Source organism: Caretta caretta, chromosome 1 (genome assembly GCF_965140235.1).
Source record: "Caretta caretta isolate rCarCar2 chromosome 1, rCarCar1.hap1, whole genome shotgun sequence".
NCBI lineage: Eukaryota > Metazoa > Chordata > Testudines > Cheloniidae > Caretta > Caretta caretta.
The window spans coordinates 294,872,156-294,894,172 of record NC_134206.1 but is presented as its reverse complement, the minus strand read 5'-3'; the positions used below and the strand labels follow the sequence as shown (position 1 = coordinate 294,894,172).

At 53.7% G+C, this 22,017-nt stretch overlaps 1 protein-coding gene and 1 long non-coding RNA gene across 6 annotated transcripts in view; one reads left to right on the top strand and one right to left on the bottom strand.

Moving 5' to 3' along the window:
* Nucleotides 1-1,375, bottom strand: part of LOC125630266 (uncharacterized) — a 158,165-nt gene extending 156,790 nt beyond the window's left edge. For all 5 annotated transcript variants that reach the window (XR_012666487.1, XR_012666483.1, XR_012666485.1 and 2 more), the window contains exon 1: nt 1,031-1,375. This is a non-coding gene — a long non-coding RNA (uncharacterized LOC125630266). The remainder of the gene's footprint in view (nt 1-1,030) is intronic.
* SLC16A7 (solute carrier family 16 member 7) overlaps nt 751-22,017 on the top strand; it is a 155,869-nt gene continuing 134,602 nt past the window's right edge. Inside the window, exon 1 of the mRNA XM_048835953.2 lies at nt 751-1,097. The gene's annotated coding sequence lies outside the window, so the exon portion shown is untranslated. The remainder of the gene's footprint in view (nt 1,098-22,017) is intronic.

Here is a 22,017-nt window from a genome sequence, read left to right as displayed (position 1 = left end):
TGACACCCGCTCCCCTCCCTCACTACTGCCCCAGGTCTGACACCCGTTCCGCTCCCCCCACCACTACTGCCCCTCTGGTCTGACACCCGCTCCCCTCCCACTACTACTGCCCCTCTGGTCTGACACCCGCTCCCCTCCCCCCACCACTACTGCCCCTCTGGTCTGACACCCGCTCCCCTCCCCCCACCACTACTGCCCCTCTGGTCTGACACCCACTCCCCTCCCCCCACCACTACTGCCCCTCTGGTCTGACACCCGCTCCCCTCCCACTACTACTGACCCTCTGGTCTGACACCCGCTCCCCTCCCCCCACCACTACTGCCCCTCTGGTCTGACACCCGCTCCCCTCCCCCCACCACTACTGCCCCTCTGGTCTGACACCCACTACTGCCCCTCTGGTCTGACACCCACTCCCCTCCCCCCACCACTACTGCCCCTCTGGTCTGACACCCGCTCCCCTCCCACTACTACTGCCCCTCTGGTCTGACACCCGCTCCCCTCCCCCCACCACTACTGCCCCTCTGGTCTGACACCCACTCCCCTCCCCCCACCACTACTGCCCCTCTGGTCTGACACCCGCTCCCCTCCCACTACTGCCCCTCTGGTCTGACACCCGCTCCCCTCCCCCCACCACTACTGCCCCTCTGGTCTGACACCCGCTCCCCTCCCACTACTGCCCCTCTGGTCTGACACCCGCTCGCCCCCACCCCGCCTTCTCGGTCTCCTCGGCGCCCCTCCCGTTCCATCAGACAGGGCCAGGAGCCCGGTTGGGTAGCCCAGGAGGCGTCTCCGGCAGCAGCCTCCGCCCAGCCACCTGGCTGCTGCTGTAGCGGCCGCAACGACACCCCCTTTGTCACCATTCCCCGGGAAACCGGCGCCTTGTGCTTTGGGCCGCGAGCGGCAGCCGGTCCGGGAGCAGCAGGGGCAGCCGCCTGCCCCAGACAAACACAAGGGCTCCCTCCTGCTGCTGCTGCTGCTGGGGACACGTCATGGTGAATAAATAAATAAATAAATAAATAAATCCACTCACCCAGTGGCAGCGAGAGGAGCCGGCGGCGGGATTAGATCCAGCCCACCGAGCCCAACCTAGAGACCAGGTAACGTAACCGACCTCTCAGGAGGGAGGAGGCGGAGGCGGCCGCTTATCTCGGCGCTTGCCTGGGCGGGAAGGGGGCTAGCACCCGGGCTAGTGTGCGTGCCCATCGTGCGTGCCGGCTGCTGCCCCCGCAGTGTGGGCAGCGGGCCGGGAGTCGCTCTCAGACACGCGCTCCAGAGCCTCTGCTGCCGACGCTGGGGTGTGAGTGGGATGCAGGCGGCCCAGTGGGCTCGCTTACTGACACCCACCCTGCACAAACAGCGGCTGGCATTGGCTTGTGTGCGGAGAGAGGATGCCCAAGCAGGCTCGCTCATTGCCACAGAACCCCCCCCCCCCCCCCCACACACACACGAGCTGCTGCCCTTGGGTTGTGGGCAAGGGGCAGGTATCCCAGCACAGCCTCAGTCACTGCGCCAGGGGCACACCACAGTTGCTGCTGCCCTTGGATTGTGGGCAAGGGGTGGGTACCCTAGCACGTGACAGCCTCAGTCTCTCTCTCTCTCTCTCTCACACACACACACACGGCACCACTACAACTGCTGCTGCTCTTGGATTGTTTGTGAGCTGCAGGTTCCCCCCCGCCCCACTGCCAGCCGCTGCCGCAGGCACACACAAAGAGCGGCGGCCAGCGCTCTCTCCCATCCCCGCAAGCTGAAGTGCCCCCGTGTGGCGGTGGCTTGGGCACCCGGCGCCCCTTCCCCCCCGCCAGTCTCCGGAGCCGCGGAGAGAAGCGCAGAAGCCGCCCCCGCTGCGCGGCCCCGCACCATGGCGCGCTGTAGGGCGCTGACGGTGGGGCCGCTCCACCCCCCAGGGGATGCTTCTCTGAGCGCGAGGCCGGGGCCATTCCTGTGACTGCCCCTTATTCTGAGGCGCTAGCCGCGTTGGGAACCGCTGCTTGGCAGCGCCGGGGGGAGAGGAGGCGAGCGCGCTTGGCTCACGCCTTTGTGTCTGCGCTGCAGCATCACTACGCGCCTCCTTGGCGCTCTCATCACACAGCCCGGCCCCCGTCTCCTCCCCCGCGCTGGAGCTGCCCCAGGCTGGGCGTGCTACTGGGCAGACCACGGGCCGCCGTGGCCCGTCTCGTTGTCAGCGCCCTACAGCAACTGGCTTGCCCAGGGGCAGAGCCGTGGGGGGCAGCTGCCAGACAGGGACGCGCCCGCGGGCGGCGGCTGGCGATGCTCAGCGGGCGTGGCGGCTGCTTCGGCCCCTCCCCTACCGCGCACCCGGCGGTGGCCAGTAGGAAGCGGCGCGGAGGCGGCGGCTGGCCGCTGGAGAGGAATGGAGGATGAGGACGGGAACCGGATGCGCCTGGGAGGGGAGGTGGGCTCGGCCGCCCCGCATTGCCCGGTTGGTTCGTTCAGGGGAAGTTGGGGCCGCGTGGAGCCCAGCCCTGCAGTGCAAGGGCTCGCTGGAGGTGGCTGTGATGCCTGCCGCCCGGAGAGACTGCCCGAGTCTAGCGCTCACTGTACCAAGGCACTTGCACACTGGGGAAGGCTCCAGAGGGAAACGTGGGAACTTCTAAAAACAACAACTCGATCAATTTATTATTCTGAGAGGTGGGGCTGAAGGAAGTAGAGATCTGTCTCCTGAGCTGTGGAAAAATTCGGCCAGAATAAGTCTCCCGACTCTGCAGCTCTTATGTATTGCTCTGATTACTACTACAATCATTCTGGTGTTGGTTATGGTGGATGATATTTATTGATCCAACGGTGTCACTGGCACTGTATAGAGGGAGAAGTAGACATGGGGGAGTTCATTTTGTTACTGCAGCTACTTCATATACTTCAGCATACTTCCAGATACAAGGGGTGCAAAGTAGTCCTAAAGTTCCTTTAGGGAATGCTTCCAATTTAAGGGGCTTCCTTAGCAGGAGGAGCATAATTAGCCCTGCTCTACCACCCTGATTCTGTTGCAGGGTGCCCTGGTACATAGGGCATCAGTGAGGCACTGCCATGCCTCAGCTATTTCTGGCTCCTGGAATGGCCCATATAATGTTACAGCTGAAGCACAAGTTTAGAGCAGGTCAAGAAGCTGCCCACCCCTAAACCATGCTAGGTTTAACTGTCCCCGGCAGCCCTAGTATCCAGAAGGCACATTATCTCCTCAGTCTCTGTCCCAGGCATAATATCAACATGGGAATGAGTCCCTCTGAGTTTTCACATCTCTGACAGGGACATTTCAGACATGCAGAGTGCATCACATGCCCATTGGTGAAGTAGGAATCTTACTAAGATAATTGTTGGAAACCTGTGTGGTTAAAACATCTGAGCAAACTGAGGTCACTGGCTTGTGGGAGCCTTCCATATATGTTTCACTGGTCTGAATAGTAATTCTTTGTATTGCTGTAGCTCAAGCTACTTATCAAATAGTAATGAAATAGGTGCATACAGCTTTCTTTGCAGGAGTGGGGCTGTAAACTCAACAGCACACCAGATAAGCCTAGCAACATACCAGCCCAGGTCTAAAGAGAGTTGAATCATATGAAGGTCATGCTTAAATGCAAATATTTTGGACGGATAGAAAAAGTAGAAAGAAATTACAAGAGAGGGCCAATAAAGGAAAGGAAAATGGTTTATGTTTAAGTTAGTTATATTTGGTAATATTAATAAGATACATACTTTTTTAAAAAAAGAGAACCTTCTCCCCTCTCCTTTAGTTCTAGACTGCATATTAAAGTTCTTTAATATTGAAGATTTCTGATATTGTTTTTGATAAAGAATGCTGAAAAAATGCAGTTTCTCTGACCATTAAAATGAATTTATAAATTAATTTTGAGGGATAGAAACTGGTATCAGTTTAATCAGAAGAGAGTTGAAGATGGCTTTTTCTATTAGACATTTCTCTTAAGTGTGTAACTTAGTATGGAGTAGTAACTGTATGAGGAGTTAGTGGTAGTTTTAATTTAGTATTGAGCTTTTATCTTAGTGATTTTATCTTGTCTGTTTTCTACAATAAAAGCAATAGTTGTCAGGACTGCCCCCAGTTAGAGGTCATTTCCTTTATCATAAAAATGTCGCTCTACTAGAATACCCAGTATCTGTGTTCATTCCACCCATATTTATCCTTCAAAATACACCTTTACATTTCCCCCTTCTGTTTTCTTATCATAGCCTTCAGGGGTTATAGGTAGGCTAAAGAGGAAATGTAATCTTAAAAAAGGGATGACAAACATCAGAGGGTGAAAGGTAAAAGACAAAGTGGAAGGCTGGGTGAGTTTCATCCTGGGGGAAGTATTATTACTTGCAGGGATTTCCTGGACCTTAATCTTTCCAGGTTAGCTAATGTAGAATAGTAGATCAATTTTTCAATGATATGCTTTTTAGTTGTTTTCAGCTTTATCTTATTTTATTGTTTAGGTAGTTACATTAGCTACCTGTATGCCATTGCAAGGTTGTGCTTATTGATGAATCGTAGGTCATTCCATCACAAAGTTGTTCTTCAGCCCTTGGCTTTGCTATTTTGTAAAACATTGATCAGTTATGATGCTAATACTGATACAATTTTAATGTGCATAAGAGAAAAGTTAATGAACAAGTGAATAACATGAGTCTCAAACTTAATGCAATTTGAAAATATAAAAGACACGTCTCTAGTTATACAATGTATACTTGTCCTAGAACTTGAAAGTATATTGAGTTATAGGAATGCTATTTTGACAGGGTCGGGCCAGATGGCTATAGGAGAGTAATTTTTTTTTTAAGCAAAAAAGGTATTTTTTTATTTGCATAACACACTTACAAAACAAAACAACAGCATATGCAATGTGTAACACAGCAACCAATCACAATTGTTTTCTCATTAGCTTCAGGGGAGGGAAGTGTTCAAGCTTGCCTGGGCCCAGAGCGGGGGGCTTCCTCGACTCTCAAGGTCTGCCACCCCCTCGAGTTACCTGGCGCCACGCCCGAGTGTCACCAACAATTCCCTCCTCTGAAAGCACCCAACAAAAGGGGCAGGCTGTGGGGTGGACAACCGGGGGGGGCACGTGCACCCACATGTGAAAGGACCCCTCTAAGGTGGTGTCCGCAGCAGCAATGGCTGGGGCTGGGGTCCTTTACTCTCTCCCCCAATCAAAGGGTCAAAACAAAAGGAGCCGGACGGGGGCACCGAGCAGAGAGCCTCGGACAGCACCCACCGCTCCTCAAAAGCATCAAGGGAGTCGGTGGACGCCGCCCAGAGGAACTCCGCCCGGATACGTGAACGGACCGAGGATCGGAAAACGGCCCCACAGTCACAGGAAACTCCATCTGCCAACTTCCTCTCTCTGGTTTTATAGATGGCCGTTTTAGCCAGGGCCAGGAGGAGGTTAACTAGGAGATCCCGCGACTTTGTGAGGCCACGGATGGGGAGTGCATAAATAAAAAGGTGAGGGGAAAAATGCAACCAAAAACATAATAAAAGGTTTGTGAGAAGCCGGAACAGGGGCTGCAGCCTGGCACACTCCAAATATACGTGCGCCAGGGTTTCTCTCACACCACAAAAGGGACAAGTATCTGGGATGGGGTTGAACCGCGCCAAGTACATGCCCGTGCTCACAGCTCCGTGAAGGAGCCACCAACTGATGTCCCCGACGGGCCTCGGAACCAAGGTGGAATATAGGCTGGCCCACCGGGGCTCCTCACCCTCCAAAGGTGGCAGAAGGTCTTGCCACTTTGTGTCGGGGCGGGACACTAGGGTGAGGGTGTGGAGCACAAGCTGAGGGGGACTGAGTCATCTATCTGCCGCCCTGACCGGGAAAACCGAGAAGTCTGCTGCTTGCCAGGGGCTAAGATTCGCGATGTGACGGAGAGACTGCCGAGACTCATCAAGCCCTCGGATCGCTACCCCTTCCTGCTTCTCCACGTGGGCACCAATGATACTGCCAAGAATGACCTTGAGCGGATCACTGCGGACTATGTGGCTCTAGGAAGAAGGATAAAGGAGCTGGAGGCGCAAGTGGTGTTCTCGTCCATCCTCCCCGTGGAAGGAAAAGGCCTAGGTAGGGAGCGTCGAATCGTGGAAGTCAACGAATGGCTACGCAGGTGGTGTCGGAGAGAAGGCTTTGGATTCTTTGACCATGGGATGGTGTTCCATGAAGGAGGAGTGCTGGGCAGAGATGGGCTCCATCTTACGAAGAGAGGGAAGAGCATCTTTGCCAGCAGGCTGGCTAACCTAGTGAGGAGGGCTTTAAACTAGGTTCACCGGGGGAAGGAGACCAAAGCCCTGAGGTAAGTGGGAAAGCGGGATACTGGGAGGAAGCACAGGCAGGAATGTCTGTGAGGGGAGGGCTCCTGCCTCATACTGGGAATGAGGGGCGATCAACAGGTTATCTCAAGTGCTTATATACAAATGCACAAAGCCTTGGAAACAAGCAGGGAGAACTGGAGGTCCTGGTGATGTCAAGGAACTATGACGTGATCGGAATAACAGAGACTTGGTGGGATAACTCACATGACTGGAGTACTGTCATGGATGGTTATAAACTGTTCAGGAAGGACAGGCAGGGCAGAAAAGGTGGGGGAGTAGCACTGTATGTAAGGGAGCAGTATGACTGCTCAGAGCTCCGGTACGAAACTGCAGAAAAACCTGAGTGTCTCTGGATTAAGTTTAGAAGTGTGTGCAACAAGAGTGATGTAGTGGTGGGAGTCTGCTATAGACCACCGGACCAGGGGGATGAGGTAGATGAGGCTTTCTTCCGGCAGCTCACGGAAGCTACTAGATCGCATGCCCTGATTCTCATGGGTGACTTTAATTTTCCTGATATCTGCTGGGAGAGCAATACAGCGGTGCATAGACAATCCAGGAAGTTTTTGGAAAGCGTAGGGGACAATTTCCTGGCGCAAGTGCTAGAGGAGCCAACTAGGGGGGGCGCTTTTCTTGACCTGCTGCTCACAAACCGGGTAGAATTAGTGGGGGAAGCAAAAGTGGATGGGAATCTGGGAGGCAGTGACCATGAGTTGGTTGAGTTCAGGATCCTGACGCAGAGAAGAAAGGTAAGCAGCAGGATACGGACCCTGGACTTCAGGAAAGCAGACTTCGACTCCCTCAGGGAACGGATGGCCAGGATCCCCTGGGGGACTAACTTGAAGGGGAAAGGAGTCCAGGAGAGCTGGCTGTATTTCAAGGAATCCCTGTTGAGGTTACAGGGACAAACCATCCCGATGAGTCGAAAGAATAGTAAATATGGCAGGCGACCAGCTTGGCTTAATGGTGAAATCCTAGCGCATCTTAAACATAAAAAAGAAGCTTACAAGAAGTGGAAGGTTGGACATATGACCGGGGAAGAGTATAAAAATATTGCTCGGGCATGTAGGAATGATATCAGGAGGGCCAAATCGCACCTGGAGCTGCAGCTAGCCAGAGATGTCAAGAGTAACAAGAAGGGTTTCTTCAGGTATGTTGGCAACAAGAAGAAAGCCAAGGAAAGTGTGGGCCCCTTACTGAACGAGGGAGGCAACCTAGTGACAGAGGATGTGGAAAAAGCTAATGTACTCAATGCTTTTTTTGCCTCTGTTTTCACTAACAAGGTCAGCTCCCAGACTGCTGCGCTGGGCATCGCAAAATGGGGAAGAGATGGCCAGCCCTCTGTGGAGATAGAGGTGGTTAGGGACTATTTAGAAAAGCTGGACGTGCACAAGTCCATGGGGCCAGACGAGTTGCATCCGAGAGTGCTGAAGGAATTGGCGGCTGTGATTGCAGAGCCATTGGCCATTATCTTTGAAAACTCGTGGTGAACGGGGGAAGTCCCGGATGACTGGAAAAAGGCTAATGTAGTGCCAATCTTTAAAAAAGGGAAGAAGGAGGATCCTGGGAACTACAGGCCAGTCAGCCTCACCTCAGTCCCTGGAAAAATCATGGAGCAGGTCCTCAAAGAATCAATCCTGAAGCACTTGCATGAGAGGAAAGTGATCAGGAACAGCCAGCATGGATTCACCAAGGGAAGGTCATGCCTGACTAATCTAATCGCCTTTTATGATGAGATTACTGGTTCTGTGGATGAAGGGAAAGCAGTGGATGTATTGTTTCTTGACTTTAGCAAAGCTTTTGACACGGTCTCCCACAGTATTCTTGTCAGCAAGTTAAGGAAGTATGGGCTGGAAGAATGCACTATAAGGTGGGTAGAAAGCTGACTAGATTGTCGGGCTCAACGGGTAGTTATCCAATGGCTCCATGTCTAGTTGGCAGCCGGTATCAAGTGGAGTGCCCCAAGGGTCGGTCCTGGGGCCGGTTTTGTTCAATATCTTCATAAATGATCTGGAGGATGGTGTGGATTGCACTCTCAGCAAATTTGCGGATGATACTAAACTGGGAGGAGTGGTAGATACGCTGGAGGGGAGGGATAGGATACAGAAGGACCTAGACAAATTGGAGGATTGGGCCAAAAGAAATCTGATGAGGTTCAATAAGGATAAGTGCAGGGTCCTGCACTTAGGACGGAAGAACCCAATGCACAGCTACAGACTAGGGACCGAATGGCTAGGCAGCAGTTCTGCGGAAAAGGACCTAGGGGTGACAGTGGACGAGAAGCTGGATATGAGTCAGCAGTGTGCCCTTGTTGCCAAGAAGGCCAATGGCATTTTGGGATGTATAAGTAGGGGCATAGCGAGCAGATCGAGGGACGTGATCGTTCCCCTCTATTCGACATTGGTGAGGCCTCATCTGGAGTACTGTGTCCAGTTTTGGGTCCCACACTACAAGAAGGATGTGGATAAATTGGAGAGAGTCCAGCGAAGGGCAACAAAAATGATTAGGGGTCTAGAACACATGAATTATGAGGAGAGGCTGAGGGAGCTGGGATTGTTTAGCCTGCAGAAGAGAAGAATGCGGGGGGATTTGATAGCTGCTTTCAACTACCTGAAAGGGGGTTCCAAAGAGGATGGCTCTAGACTGTTCTCAATGGTAGCAGATGACAGAACGAGGAGTAATGGTCTCAAGTTGCAGTGGGGGAGGTTTAGATTGGATATTAGGAAAAACTTTTTCACTAAGAGGGTGGTGAAACACTGGAATGCGTTACCTAGGGAGGTGGTAGAATTTCCTTCCTTAGAGGTTTTTAAGGTCAGGCTTGACAAAGCCCTGGCTGGGATGATTTAACTGGGAATTGGTCCTGCTTCGAACAGGGGGTTGGACTAGATGACCTTCTGGGGTCCCTTCCAACCCTTACATTCTATGATTCTATGATTCTATGATTCTATGTATAGATGTTTCCTTGGCGCGGTTTGGAAGCATACCAGCTGCAGTTCATGTAGCCAGCTCACTGTAAAGAGGTGAGGGGGTCGATTGGGTCTATGGGGCAGGGGTCCAATTAAAAGGTCCGGCGGGCCTGGGATAGAGGTGGGCGGGGCGTGCCCTCGAGAAGGACCCGATCGAGGTAAGCTCTAGCAGCGAGCGGCAAAGCAGCCTTCACCTCCTGAAGTACGCGCCAGGGGGTATGAGGTCTGGAGAGCCCCATGCACAGAGCGAGCGTCAGGGGATCCAGCCAGTCTCCCCGGTCATAGACCAGGAGGTCTCCGACTCTCGTGACTTCTGCCAGGATCAAGCTCTCGTGCACCGAGCAGGACTCTACCACCTCCACACGGAGCTGGGGATTGTGTAGCAGGGGCTCCACAAGGAGATCTGCCCCATCGGTGGCCCCCACGGACCTGGTCGTTAAAAACAGTTTCCAGGTCCGGAGGAGGTCCTGGTAGAAGACCGGCAGCCCGGAGAGGTCTCGCGGAAGACCTCCCAGACAGAGATAAAAGAGCTGCTGGTCATATCGGAGCCCTCGGATGCGGTGCAGGAAGGCGTGTGCCAGTATGCTCCACGCCGAACTGCCTGCACCATAAAGGAGCCTCTGTAGGGCCTGGAGGCGGAAGACGCGGACCTGAGTGTGCAGATACTTCAGGCCCTGTCCTCCTTCCTTGAGGGGTAGATGAAGAACCCCTACAGGGGCCCAGTGCATTCATCACCAAAAGAACCCCAGAATCAATGTCCGGAGGTTGGTCAGGAAACCCGGGGCCGGGACCAGGGTGTTAAGCCGGTACCAGAGCATGGACAGGACTAGCTGATTAAACACCAGCGCTCTCCCTCGGAGGGAGAGACATCAGAGTAGTCCCGTCCATTTCCAGAGTCACTCTATCACCCCGCCCTCTAAGTTTTCCCAGTTCTCCGGCGGAGAGGGATGCGTGGCAGAAAGGTAAACGCAGAGGTAGAACAGCAGACCCGCGCTCCACCGGACGGTCTGAAGCGCGGGTGGGAGGGAGCTCGCCTGCCGCCAGTCTCCTACCGCCAAGCCAGAGCTCTTGACCCAGTTGACCCGGGCAGAGGAGGCTGCCGAATAGATGGCCTGGCAAACCTCCACCCGCGCCAAGTCACCCGGGTCCTGGACCACGAGGAGCACGTCATCGGCGTACGCCGACAAGAGCAGCCGCAGCTCCGGCTCCCGCAGCACCAACCCTGTCAACTCCTGAAGAGGAGACAGAGGAAGGGCTCGATCGCCAGAGCACACAGCTGGCCCAAGAGGGGGCACCCCTGCCGTACTCCTTGCCCGAAGTTGACCGGTTCGGTCAGGGTCCAGTTGAGCTTAACTAGACACTCTGCGGAAGCGTACAGCACCCGGAGAAAACCCACAAACTGGGGTCCAAAGCCAAACGCCCGCAGAGTGCTCAGGAGGTACCCGTGGTCCACCCTATTGAACGCCTTCTCCTGATCTAGGGACAGGAGGGTGAACGACAGGCCGTCTCTACGCCCGAGTTCCAAAAGGTCCCGAACAAGAAATAGGTTATCAAAGATACTGCGGTCTGGGACGGTGTAGGTCTGGTCTGGGTGGATCACGTCCACCAGTACAGACCCTAGCCGCAGAGAGATTGCTTTTGTTACGATTTTGTAGTCCGTGCTGAGGAGCGAGACGGGACGCCAATTCGTAAATCACGGAGGTCCCCCTTCTTCGGCAGTAAGGCAAGCACAGCTCGCCTGCATGAAAGAGGGAGGACCCAGCTCTGCAGAGACTCGGCCCAGACGGTGACTAGGTCTGGGCCGAGGACGTCCCAAAACACAAGGTAGAACTCCAGGGTCAGCCCGTCCATGCCTGGAGACTTATTAGTGGGCATATGACAGAGGGCTTCCGAGAACTCGGCCAGAGTGAAAGGCAACTCTAGCCGGTCTCGGTCGCTCGTGCTGACTGTAGGGAGCTCCTCCCAGAGCACTCTGCAAGCACCAGGGTCGATTGGATCCGGGGAGAAAAGACTTGCGTAGAAGGCTCGGGCCCTCCTGCACATCTCCGCTGGTTCCGTGAGGGGGGTGCCGTCTTCTGCCAGGAGGCAGGTGATGTGTTTCTTGGCCCCCCTCGTTTTCTCCAGGGCACAGAAGAAGTGGGAGCCACAATCCATCTCCCGAAGGAGGCGGATGCGGGATCGAACAAAGGCACCTCGGGCCCGATGGTCCTCGAGGGCCCGGAGCTCCTCCCACTTCTCTCGGCATGCTCCGCAGAGGAACGGGTCTTCGGGGCTGGCAGCCAGACGCCTCTCCAGCTCTAACACCTCCCGTTCCAACTGCTCTATCGCTGCATTTCTCCGTCGGCTGGTGCCCCGGGTGTAGTCGCGGCAGATAATCCTGGCGCGCACCTTCCCCAGGTCCCACCATTGCCGCGCCAAAGAAAGGCACGCCGCTGCTCTCGCCAGGCCAGCCAGAATTCCCAGAAGGACGTCACGAAGCCCTCATCCTCCAACAGGCTGTTGTTAAAATGCCAGTAGGCCGGCCCTGGCCTCTCCGCACAGAGGGAGGCTGTCACGGTGGCTAGATGATGGTCAGAAAATGGGGCCAGCTGAATGCTGGAGGAGTGGGCTCGTGAGAGATGGAAGCGTGATAAATAAATGCGGTCCAACCGGGAGTGGCTCGACCGATGGGCTTCCACCCAGACAAAGGTGAACGTGGAAGTGTCATCCGGGTGGTGGTCGCGCCAGATTTCCACTAGGCAGTGATGTTCGACTATCTCCCGGAGGGTGTCCGCGGCGGCCGGGCTCTGCTTGGTCCCCTAGCGGTCCTGTTCCTCGAGGGTGGTATTCAAGTCCCCTCCCAGGACCAAGCACTCGTGAGAATCTAAGGTGCCGAGGAAGGCGGACACCTGCTGAGAGAATTGCAGCCGCTCTTGGCCCGATGTTGGGGCACAGACGTTAACAAGGTTAACCACAAGCCTCTCCATACAGACCCAGAGATGCAGCAGGCCCCTAGCACCTCGGTGACCCCTAGCATCTTGGGCCGTAGGTTGGGGGAGAACAGGGTCGCTACTCCAGCCTGTTGAACCGTGGCATGGCTAAAGTAGACCCTGTCCCCCCACTCCAGCTGTCAACTGTCTTCGGCGATCGGGTCCGTATGGGTTTCCTGCTGGAAAACCACAGAGTACCCTCCCTCCCGAAGGAAGGAGAGTACCTGGGACCTGCAGAGAGCCATCCTACAACCCCGGGTGTTCAACGTTGCGATGGTGAGAGGTGTCATGGGGAGGGTTGGGGGGGTCCTCACTGGCAGGGACGCTCGCATCTCCCAGCTGGCCACGCAGCAGTCCGTGACCCATCCCGTAGGTGAGTAATTGTTCACGGAAGACGCGGACCCGCCAGTAGGCCGTGGCATCCCGCTTCCCCGTCCCTTTACCTTCCCCCATGAGGGCCCTTGTGGCCTGGAGGATTTGAGAAAATCCTGGAGAGTAAGTTGTACCTTGTTGCGGGAGCCACGGACATCCTCTAAAAACTTCCGCAGCTCTCCTCGCAGCTCATGGGGGGTGGGGTTACGGTTTCCCAGTTGTTCCCCGGTGGGGCCCTTGGTGCAGCCCTGTGGTCCACTAAAACGGAGAAGCAGGGTGCGGACCCCCGATGGGGTGGCTGATGGGCTGGAGCTTCTAGGCCTGCCTCAAGCTCTGGGGCGATAGGGGGCGGTGGAGGCAAAATAGCAGCTCCTAATGGGTCGGGGCAGGAGAACACAAACGCCGCTCCCTGGGGGTCATCAGTTGGGAAAGGGAAGGAGACAGCCCCGGGGCCGGCAATGACATTGCAGGAGGTAAATTGGATAGGGGTAGGGGCAGGGCAAAGGCGAGGTTCTGGGTTTCGGGAGGCAAGCAGCTGGATGGTGGCGCCTCCCGATTAGGCTCAAGGGTTAAGGGGGTGGGGAGGGAGCTCTCAGTGACACTGGGCGCGCGCTCTGTGGTGGATTTAGCGGCCACAGCATCAGGAGGTGGATTATCTTCTGTAGGGCCCCTGCCCGGGAAGGAAGTCAATTGCTCTGTACCAACGGGGAGTGCCCCTGGCGACTCGTGTCCCGGCCGCGTGGCGCCGGCTGTCACCTGAGTAGGCTCAGTGGTCGTCAGCGGGGTGTAATCAGCGGCTGGGTCGGTGGAGGAGTCCAGGGGCTCCTCGGAGGTGGGAACGGAAGCAGCAGTTAAGGGGAGGGAGCATGGGGGAAAAAGGGGTGGAGTGAGGTCGCCCAGATCAAGATTTGCTGGCAAAAAGTTGTCCTCCCGCTGGGTGACCGGGGTCAGATCTAAGGTCTCGATCTCCTCTACCATGGAGGAGAGGACACTTTCCGCCGCCCCGGGGTTCTCCCCGCCGGCACCCACCACGACAGTTGCCTTGGGGTTCACGGGGGCTTCGGGTAGCGTCAGGACAGAAGGGGCTTCCTCGAGGGTCTCGGACGAGAGGGTCTCCCGTGGAGGGGAGACACTACCCTCCGGTGCTGCCACATCTTTCCCGGCTGACACCAGTGGATGGGATGCACTATTAGGAAAGTGGAAGGTTCCGCATCGGTGCCCCCCTTCCTGGCCTTCCGGGGGGCCTCTGCCTCGGGTAGATGAGGCGGAGCTCGAGCCTTCCACTTGCCTCGCTTCCCCTGGACTAGGGCCCAGTCCTCCATGGCATCATCTGGGGGCTGGTTAGCAGGAGTCGTGTCAGGGGGTAAAGGCGATGGCTCAGGGACTTGAGGGGGAATGGTGGGGCAGCATAAGGGAGGGAGGATTCTCCCTGGGACAGGCTCTCTCCCATGCCTGGTGGTATCTCTGCCACACCCTCCTCCATAGGCCCCGCTAGATTGTCAGCAGCGAGGGCGGGGCTCTCCTGCTCGTCTGGGCATTGTAGGGGAGGTGCCCCTTGGGCTTGAGCGGGCGTAATGGTGGTCCGAAGGGGGGGGGCAGGTTTGGGTACCGGGTGGCCAGGGGCGTCGGCAATGACGGGGCCGATGTTCTGCCGGGTCTCAGGGATCCCAGGTGCCCCTCCTTGCTGGGCTAAGGGGCAGTCCCTCCGGACATGCCCCGACACCTGGCAGAGATAGCACCGGGCTTCCCCCGTGGAAAAGTACACCCGGTAACGGGCCCCCTGGTGGGGGACTAGGAAGGACCCTTCGAGCTCCACTCCGTCACGCACCAAAAGTTGCACTTGCCGGCGGAAGGAAAAAATGTGACAGAGGGTGGGGTCCTTGCAGGCCAACGGGAGAGGGCTGATAACAGAAACGGGTTTCCCCAGGGTGGAAAGGGCAGGTAGCAGGGCAGCACTGGGGAGAAAAGGAGGGACAGAGGTCAGGACCAGGCAGACGCCTAGGTCCGCCACGGCTCTATGGGGACAAACACCCCCCCCCCCCACCGCCAGGCCCTTCTCCACCGCTTCCTGGGCGGCAGCCTCCGATGCTAAGAAGAAAACGACCTTCCCGTATATTTCGGAGGCTGCCACAATGGCCGAGGGCCCCACCACCCTCGCCAACGCCCGCATGTAGGTCTCCACGTGGGGCGAGGCGGGCACCAGGAGGCATCGGACACCATGCTTCCTTGTCATGGTGGGAAAGGGGCCCTGGCTGCTATTGATGGTGGCGGAGGCAGTGGGTGGGAGAGATGACGAGGCGGCAGGCGGGGGGGGCTGCCGCTGCCCAGGCATACGTCCTGGGGGCTGAGGGAGGGACATCCTCAAAGCTGGTGGAGGGGGCGCGGGGGAGGATGCCGTGGTTGGTGGCGGGGCTGCAGCAGTGGGTTGGCCCCTGCCATGGAGGGCCCGGTGGTTTTAGCGGGGCCCTTCCCCTTCTTCTTGCCCTGGCCTTTCCTGCCGGCTGGGGGGGGGGGGGCGGGGGGGCTTCCCTAGAGTCTGGGGAGGCGATGGGCATGGCAGCAGCGGAGGTCACCCCGGTGCCCTCCATTGCCGATGCCCCAGCGGGGGCGGTGGCAGGTGATTAACAGGAGTTGGGGTCAGGTAGAAAGGGACAAGCTGTGGGGTGGACAATTCGGGGGGGGGGGGGGGCACATGAATAGTTTTACTTTGTGTAATGACACATGCACTCCCAGTCTTTATTCAAGCGTAAGTTAATTGTATCCAGTTTGCAAAGTAAAACTATTTCTCCATGTTTATTCCCCCCCCCCCCCGCCCCACTGTTCCTCACACATTCTTGTCAACTGCTGGAAATGGCTCACCTTGATTATCACTACAAAAGGTTCCCCCCCCCCCCCCCCGCCTCCCCGCTCTCCTGCTGGTAATAGCTCACTTTACCTGATCACTCTTGTTACAGTGTGTACGGTCACATTCATTGTTTCATGTTCTCTGTGTATATAAAATCTCCCCCCTGTATTTTCCACTATGTGCATCTGATGAAGTGAGCTGTAGCTCACAAAAGCTTATGCTCAAATAAATTTGTTAGTCTCTAAGGTGCCACAAGTACTCCTTTTCTTTTTGCGGATACAGATTAACATGGCTGCTACTCTGAAACCTGCAATAATATACCGTATTCTAGAATTTATGTACTGTATTTGTAAGTAGTGTACCAGAGGTTCAAAGCACAGTTCTGTACCGCTTGAGCTGAATATACAGTACAGTTGAGACACATTACAGACTAGATATCCAGAGACTGGCGTCCAATCTTGAAGCAGTGCAGGTATTTTTTTGTTCCTTTCTTTCTCTGACCCCCCACTGATGGACTAACATTGAATGTTTTCACATAAGAAGTATGTTTTAATGAAATATTTGAATGAGGAGAGGATGGTTGTTGTGTCCTACTCGTCTTACCTAAAAGGCATTGTAAGCAATCGTGGTGGGGTCTAGGGAATGCCACAAAGAATCAGTGCAGTAGGTCTGCACTCTCTTTTGCCACAGAGCTGTGCTCTGTCTGGGTGGTCTGTCCACTGTAGCCCAGAGAGGTTTGGGGCATGAAGCGGCTGGAGTGATCAGATCAACTGGCCCCTACTGTCCCCCAAATAGGATGCTATTAAAGTACACAGAATACAGTAACAGTAGTGGAATATTTCTGCTAGATGGAAGGATACCCTTTGGTTCTTGTGGAACATCCCTGTGCAAAGTTAATGTAGTCAGGTTTTGTGCATTGGAAAGGATTTGGGCCATGATGTACAAGGAAAGGGAAGTGGTTCCACACATAGGGGCAGCATGGAGCAAGAGTGAAGATGAGAGATAGAGGCTTGTGTGACGGAAAGGAAGAGTGAGTGGGAATGTGATGGGATGTGTGTGTGCCTTGTAGGACACTGAAGAGGTTAAATCCCTTCAGTATGGGATAAGCGAAGAGATTCTCCTTCTTCCACTCCTCACAGTGACCACATCTGCTGTCAGATTTTGAAGGATGGCTCTTCAGCTGGGGCTCAGTAATAATACTAGTCCCATAAGAGTTAAGGGCTCCAGCAAGCGAGGAGGTGATTATTCTTCCAGTCTAAGCAGAGACGACTGTGTTTCGTAGAGCCACATAGCTGAGATTGTTGGTCTGTTGGTTATTGCCACTGCTACAGAGGAGAATTTGAATTGTTTAGTTGATCCCTACCTAGATTCATTAACTGTGTGTGTTTATTTCTGTCACCTCGCTGAGAAGAGGACTCTTCATATTTGTTTTCCCGAAAGGATGGACCGGAATTGTTTAGCTGAACCCTACAGAGAAGGGAACATTTTTTGTATTTGGTTAAACTCTGGACCAAGGGTGACCCAAAACTGCTCCTTTGACTCTATCATAAGGGAATCCCCCTGTTTATTTCCCCACCTACTTGAACGGTTTATTTTGATGCTTCTGGGGAGAAAAATTGACTGTATTTTCCTGCCAAGAAATAGACCTGAAGAACTGTTGCTTGACCTAAAGAGAGAGGGACTTGTTAAAATGTGTTTGAAATTTTGTTTCCTTCAAGGCATTGGTGATTCTTTGTTCCAGGTTAGTGTACTGTTGACATTTTCATTGGGAGTAAGCAGAGTGATACGAGAAGAGAGAAAGGGAGGAACTAAATGGTAGAGAGCCTTGAAAGTGAAGACAGGACATTTATTTTACATGGGTCTAAGGTGGATTTGCTTCTAATTTTGGGTCAATCCAGTATCACATTCATTGACTTTCTGATTTCTGCCACCCTGGACGCCTTGGTCATAACCCTATGATGAATCAATAGCTCAAGCTGCCTGAAACCCCTTTTCCACTGGATGGCTTGGAAGAGACTGGCACACTCCAGAAATTAGGAGAAGCTGGGCTGGGAAGAAAAGTTTTTGGCCTGGAACCTATAGTCAACCATAGTTCTCTGGGAGTTGGTGCTTTGCCCTTGTAGACACAGTGGATAGAAATTGAAACCTACCTCTTTATGACTATGGGGTAAATCAGGCACCTGTCTATAAACAAAGTCACTATTTCAATTTCCAAATATTCTGCAGCATCATTAGACTTATATGTTTAAAACATATCAAAATGAAGCCCTAGCTCTTAGTGTAGTGTCCATTTACATTTTTTTTTACTATCTACCTTAATCAAATCCAAACTTCTCTGGAAAAATTTGACACTGCCTCCCACAAACACAAGGCTGTAAGCTATTTAGATTCAGATATCTCAGTTTAGATTGTAAGATTCTGGGGCTAGGGACCATCTCTCTTACATGTGCTGTACAGGGCTGAGAATAGTGTTAGTGCTTAACAAATAAATAAATTCACACCCATAAACCTTGCTCACTTATCTTTAAGGATGCTGAAGTGAATTTCAGAACAACACAGCCATTAACAACCAAGGAGGTTGCCAGTAAAGACAGTGTTAACATCCCACCCAATCTCAAAATTTCAATTCACCTCCCTCTACCACCCACACATCACAGTGCCAGCCAAAGGAGGTTTTGAGTCCAAGGCCAGCAGTAACACCATCTAGTGTAGGGATTCTCAACCTTTTTCTCTCTAAGCCCCCCCCTCAACATGCTATACAAACTCCAGGGCCCAGCGGGGGTGGGGAGAGGGTCTCAGGGCATGGATCTTGGGCATAGGCATAGTTTGACTTCTATTTGTGGGGGGTAGGGGCCAGCGGGGCTTGAGCCACCTCCAACCCCTGACTCACCTCAGCAGGCTACCTGGGTTGCGGGGGATGGGGGGAGATGTAACCAAAAATTATAACTCAAAGGTGGGGAGCTTAGCTCAAAAAGTTTGAAAACAGCTTAGGGTGCAAGGATGGGGTACCTAGGGGCTGTGTGTGGGCAGGGGGGTAGCTCAACTTGCAGGGAGGAGGTAGCTGGGGCTGTGTGCACACAGGGGGTGTCTGTGGGTGCAGGGACAGAGGTGGCTAGGGGCTGTGTTCCAGCAGGGGGTAGCTCAGGGTGCAGGGAGGGGGGTGGCTAGGTGCTGTGTGTGGGCAGGGGGTAGCTCAGGGTGCACAGAGGGCATAGCTCAGGGTGTAGGGAGAGGGTATTAGGGGCTGTATGCTGGGAGGAGTCCCCTGCAGTCCCTGTTTCCGGAGGGGTGTGCCAGCCACAGAGCCGGGTCTCCCTGCCTGGGGCGCTCTTACCAGCTTCCTCTGTGGGAGCAAAGTGGGCTTGGAGCTGAGGAGCAGCTTCAACCTGGTGCCCCAGCAGGAGAGGAAGGAATGCTGCTGTTGGCGGCTCCATGGCACCAACCAGAGCAGCAGCTGCCCCGCACTGCCCGGCTCCGGCTTCCCGCCTCTGACCTGGCCAGAGGGCGGGGAGAGGAGATGAGGGGGGAGGCATGGAGCTGCCCCTGGGACTGCCGTGATCTTGCACTACAGTTTCGGGGGTGGGAGGCAATGCCCTGCATGTCCCCAACTCTGCCCATGGGCTCAGGGCTTCTGCCCCACAGGGAGCACCAGGGCTTGGGGCTCAGGGGTTCAGCCCCGCACCACCCAGTTTCAGCCCCGCAGGGGGCACCAGGGATCAGGGTTCAACCCCATGGGGGCATCGGGGATTGGGGTTTCAGCCCCACGCCTCCCAGCTTCAGCCTTACAGGGGGCACTGGGGATCATGGCTTCATAGAATCATAGAATATCAGGGTTGGAAGAGACTTCACGAGGTCATCTAGTCCAACCCTCTGCTCAAAGCAGGACCAACTCCAACTAAATCATCCCAGCCAAGGCTTTGTCAAACTGGGCCTTAAAAACCTCTAAGGATGGAGATTTCACCACCTCCATAGGTGAACCCCTGGGGATCAGGTCTTCAGCCCCGCACCTCCTGGTTTCAGCCCTGCGGGGGCACCGATCATTAGGCTTCAGACGCGGGGCCCCACGGCCCCCTTGAAAAGGCTCACGGACCCCCAGGAGGCCGTAGACTCTCTGGTTGAGAACCGCTGATCTAGTGGCTATACTCTAGTCTGGACTGTGTCAACCAGTAGCAAGAGTCAGTGGCTGCTTAACCCAGCAGTAGGATTCAGCAGCTGTGTCACCCAGGGGAAGGGGAACCCAGCCCCCTCTGCTTTACCAAGTTCCAACCCAGGGCTCAAAGAAACAATAATTCAAATTGCACAGCATAGGAGATGGGCACCCCTACCTCTGCTGTCTGGGCTACTTCCTATCCCAGCTTCAGATCCTCTTCTGGTATCACTGGTCTGTCTTGGGGTCCCCCTTGGAGTTCTTTGGGGCCACTGTCTGGATGGTTTCCCTCTTTCTGTGGCAGTTTGGCATCCATGGCTGAAGGATCTGCAGCAGCTTGACTGTGAGGGCTAGTCCCAGCTCTTGGAAGCCCCAGCAGCTCCTCTGCAGAAGGCTGCAGCACCCACCTTCTCTCCTGCTTAGTCAGCCCAGATTGAGCTGAGTTGCTCCATTTTGAACCCTCACTCCATCTGGAGCAACTCCTTAACCCTCACCTCATCAGTGTGGGGTTGGTACACTCTGTCACAGGGCCCAAATGTGCTCACTGTCTCCTTGCTTCCATAGCAAACACCCTTTCCTTTCTAATATGCAATCATGTCCAGGGAACACATTCAGTTCCTCAGAATCATACTCAAATACACAATCTGAACTTTGAGCTAAGAAAGATATTTACACTTTCTCTCTCTCTCTCTCTCTCTCTCAAGAGCTCTGTTACAATGGTGGTGGTAAAAGAATCCAAAAAGGACTGAATAGACTAGAAAAGTTGTGGACACATATCAATGGCCTGAGTGTATGCTACTTTGCAAGAATTACACTGTTTAGAAAATAAGTTAGAAATTTAGAGTTTTATGGCTTCCCTTTTCAGTTGAGGCATTGGCTTACATTCAGATAACAACCACACCTTTAGCTCTGCCCTAATAGAGTTACATCTATGAGGTCATTACAAAATGACTAAGAAAGCACTTTGTTTGTGTTTGTTTATAGTTGGGCTTTAGGGAATCTGTTCATCTGGATAACTTTAAAAGAGAAAAGTTCATTAAAAGATGAAAAATTGGGAAGACTGAGGGAGAAGTAGAGCTGTAGCGGAGTCATCTGCCATGGAGTCTTGTGGTGATCAGGGCTTCACATTCAGTTGTACAGGAGTCTCTGTTTAGCATGGACTTTGTGTGGTGCTGTGCCGTTGAGGCACTGGCTGGATGGCGACAGTTTTAGTAGGGGGAGATGAGGCACCCAGCATCTCAGGGTGGGTGAGATTGTGAGACAAAAGTGAAGAGAGAAAGGTGGGCGACAGGAGTACCAGTGGCAGAGGCTTGAGCAGAGGTGGGGTTGATTCTAGGGATTTGTGGGGAAATGGTGGTACATTGTTGGTTGGGGGATCAGAGACATTGGCAGCTGGTTTGGGTTCAGCTGGGGGATACTGAGGGATCAATTGCAGGGAGTCAAGAAGAATCTCCTTAGGTAGTGTACCCACTAATTCCTCTGTCTGTGGGCTGTAGTTTACCCCTCCCATGTGGTTGGTCAGTCTGGCGAGCTGGAGAGTGAGGGGGTCAAAGCTATTGCCCAGCTGCTTCCCTATTATTTCCTGTTCCTTTGGGGGCACTGTGCAGATGAAGAAACTCTCTTTGCCTCTTCAGGACCCAGGTGCTGTAATTCTGTCTGGTCTTTATATGGGCTATACAAGATTCTTTGTCTTTGCACCCCAGTGCAACACAACACAATGCATAAGGGCCAGGGCACACAACACTGGGAAATATGACATATTGTTTAATTTTCAGACTTAAATTTTTCTCATATGCAACACACTCAAACATATTGTTGTTGAATGATGTCCCACCCCCTGTCAGATCTTATTATTTGGACTTGGCATCTCAGGCTATTTCTACACTACAGACTTACAGTGTCACAGCTGTACCGCTGCCTCTGCTCTGCTGTAAGGTCTCCCGTCTAGCTGCTCTATGCTGGGTGGCAGAGAGTTCTCCCATCGGCATAACTGAACCACCCCCAATGAGTAGCAGTAGCTCTGTTGATGGGAGAATGTCTTCTGCCGCTTCATAGCACTGTCCACACCAGCCCATCTGACGGTGAAATTTGTGTCAATCACACCCATGATCGACAAAACTTTTGCCAACAAAAGTGCTAGTGTAGACAAAGACTCTGCTGTTATTTTCATTCCTAAATGTTAGAACTGGTAAAATAATTCATAATGAACATTTGATTGGATGAATTTTACCTCTTTTTCTGAGAAAGAATAAACTAAGGGATTCTTGAATTTGTTGTTAAAAATGTGTCTTCACCAAATAATTCTTGTATTGCGAGTCAGTTGTGAGCAGTTCATTGTGAATATTCCATGTACATGTCATTACATAAGGCAATGGTTATTGTTCAAGGGTCTGATTGTTGCC